At 50.9% G+C, this 3157-nt stretch overlaps 1 protein-coding gene across 1 annotated transcript in view; it reads right to left on the bottom strand.

Annotated features, from left to right (window-relative positions):
• The window catches only part of BCAS4 (breast carcinoma amplified sequence 4), a 69394-nt gene that overhangs the window by 61298 nt on the left and 4939 nt on the right, over positions 1 to 3157 (bottom strand). The gene's annotated exons all lie outside the window — the stretch shown is intronic.

Genomic DNA, 3157 nt, shown 5'->3' with positions numbered 1-3157 from the left:
AAAAAAAAAGTCCTGATCTTTAACCTCCATCTTTAATGGAGGACTGAAATTGCCCACTTCTTTTTTTTTTTTTTTTTTCTAGTTTTTGGCCAGGGCCAGGTTTGAACCTGCCACTTGCAGTATATGGGGCTGGCTCCCCACTCCTTTGAGCCACAGGCAGCACCCAAAATTGCCCATTTCTAAATGCAGCTTAGAACTGTTATGTGTGCATGTCAGTCACCCCAACTTCAACTCCTGGAGGCTGGAGGCATTTCTCATGCACTCACATCTCCCAGCACCAGACACTGTGTCTGTAATCACACACATGATCAGTGAATAAATGAATGACTGCAGCTCATGTTCCCAGACCTCTTACAAAGACCTCCATGTGGAATGAGGAGACAAGGCATGGGGTCGGGGGGACACAGGGCCTGATCACAGGGGCTCCACAGCCCACATCCTCCCACCTGACAGCTTGAATGACCTGGGCAGGGTGCTGGGGGTTCACACACTATAAGGGACACTTCCTCCACTGACATGCACCAGGTGCTGAAGACGCTGCAGCAAGCAGGACACCAGAGTCTCTGCCTGCATGGGGCCGGTACTGGAAGGGGAGCTGGAGCAGATCCCACTTGCATGGACATGAGCCTGCACCCCTCGCTGGCACCAGGCCACAACAGCGGGCAGCCCCAACCACTGGAGTCACCTAGGGGGTGTTCAGAAGTCCAGATCCCCAGGCCCGGACCCTTGTGTGGGGCCCCCCAAGAATCAGTTCTCCTCTAAGCTGCCAGGATGATTTTTCCAGCACACTGCTCAGATGGGGTTGTTCCCAGGCTTAAAACCTTCCTGGAGAGCTTTTAAAATCCCAGTGCCCAGTGGCATCCACGCCAATTAGATCAGATTGCCTAGGGGTGGAAACCAGGCGTGGGCACTTTGTTGTCTTTAAAGATTTCCAAATGAAGTCAAAATTTGCAAAGTTTGGGACCTACCCCCTATCTCAATGCTCCCAATCATGGCTGTACCCCACCCCACCCCATGAGACTGATTTAGTCAGTTTATAGATGCATGAAAATACTTTTTGCCTCTTGTTTTTGCTTATAGAAGGCAGCAGCACACGTGGCCCTTGCTGAAGCACGTGTGTCCCCACCTGATTGGCACGGCTCGTGGGACAACTAGGCTGATGGGCTCTGGGGTGTTTCCAATCTTTGAGAATCTGTTTGTTCAAAGCTTCTCTGCAATGAGAGTCAGCCAGCCTGGGAACCTTCACCCAAAGCATGGGTGTAACTGTGATAAAAGAGTGTGAGAGCCCTGGGGACAGCTCATTCCACTGCAGGGCAGTTTTGTTGTTGTTGTTCTGAGACAGAGTGTCACTTAGACTGCCCTGACATCATAGCTCACAGCAACCTCCAACTCTTGGGCTCAAGTGATTCGCTTGCCTCAACATCCCAAGTAGTTGGGACTACAGGCAGGCGCCCACAAAGCCCAGCTATTTTTAGAAACAAGGTCTCCCTCTTGCTCAGGCTGGTCTCAGACCTATGAGCTCAGGGCAATCCACTCACCTCGGCCTCCCAGAGTGCTAAGATTACAGGCGTGAGCCACTGCATCAGGCCTACAGGGCAGTTCTAAGGGTAGAAAGTGGGGGCTGGCTGGGTGACAAGGCTCTAGCTTGTGATCCTAGCAATCTGAGAGGCCAAGGCAGGTGGATTGCTTGAGCTTAGGAATTTCAGACCAGTCTGAGCAAGGGCAAGACCTTGTCTCTACTAAAAATACAAAAATTAGCCAGGCATCATGCGAGGTACCTATAGTCCTAGACACTTGGGAGGCTGAGGCAGGAGAACTGTCTAAACCCAGGAATTTGAGGTTGCTGTGAGCTATGAAGCCATAGCACTCTAGCCTAGTGCAACAGTGAGACTCTGTCAAGAAAGGAAAGAAAGAAAGAAAGACTGCTTCTGAGAAAAGGCTGCCCTATCCAAGCACTCACCTTGGCCTTAGCTCCCCACACTCTAAAATTCTTTTTTTTTTTTTTTTTTTGAGACAGAGCCTCAAGTTTTCACCCTCAGTAGAGTGCCGTGGCTTCACAGCTCACAGCAATCTCTAACTGCTGGGCTTAAGCAATTCTCTTGCCTCAGCCTCCCAAGTAGCTGGGACTACAGGTGCCTGCCACCTGGCTACTTTTTTGGTTGTAGTTGTCATTGTTGTCTGGTAGGCCCTGGCTGCATTCATACCCGCCAGCTCCAGTGTATGTGGCTGGTGCCTTAGCCTCTTGACGCTTGAGCTACAGGCTCTGAACCACACACTCCTAAAATTCTGATGCAGGGTGCCCAGCCACAGCAGCCCTCCCTGGATTCCCTGCTGCTGCTCCAGCCCCAATTATCTTCCTGTGTTGCAGTCCCAAGTCCATTAATCGGATCCTGTCTTCCCTGGTTACTCTAGAATAGAATCCAGACCTGTCCTCATGGCCCCCAGGCCCTGTGGCCCTGCCTTGATCACCAAGGCCCATGCACTCAGGCCCCTCTCGGGTCCTCATCATACCCCATGGGCCATGCACAGGCTGCTGATCTCGGCCAGGCCTTCCCATCTCTCCTCAGTCTCTGTCATAGCCTCTTAGGTGTCCCCAGCCCAACAGTGATCCCAGGGAGTCACTCCACCTGATGGTCATTAGCCTACCCATCCCCTCCCTGACTGCATCGGTCATTGAGGGCAGGCACCGGGTCTGCCTGTCTCAGCACCCACCCTGGGGCTAGGCGCATAGTAGGTCTACTGTAAATATTTAAGGAATAAGTCTTTGAACTACATCTTTGAAACAACAGACTGTGCCCCCAGAGTCCCTCTACAGGCTTTTAGTCCAATATGCCAAACCTGAAAGCCCAAGGGGGACCAGCCAGGAGGTTTCCCAGAGGCACATGCTTACGGGTTAGATACAATAAAATATTCTTAGTTCCTACAAGGAAACAGCTTCTCCTGTATTTTTCTTGAAAATCAAGGTCATCTTTGGCTAACTTGTGTTTTCCTACTTTTTTTCCAGGTAATACTTTGAAGAAAATTTTTCCTTTTTCTTATCCCTACTACAGAAAAATAAAAAGTTCGGGGCCAGGTGCAGTGGCTCACACCTGTAATCCTAGCACTCTGGTAGGCCAAGGCAGGAGGATTGCTTGAGCTCAGGAGTTTGAGACCAGCC

Source organism: Otolemur garnettii, unplaced genomic scaffold (assembly GCF_000181295.1).
Source record: "Otolemur garnettii isolate 467f Iridium unplaced genomic scaffold, OtoGar3 scaffold00023, whole genome shotgun sequence".
NCBI classification, from domain to species: Eukaryota; Metazoa; Chordata; class Mammalia; order Primates; family Galagidae; genus Otolemur; species Otolemur garnettii.
The sequence above is the reverse complement of the archived record's forward strand: the minus strand, read 5'-3'. Positions and strand labels throughout refer to the sequence as shown.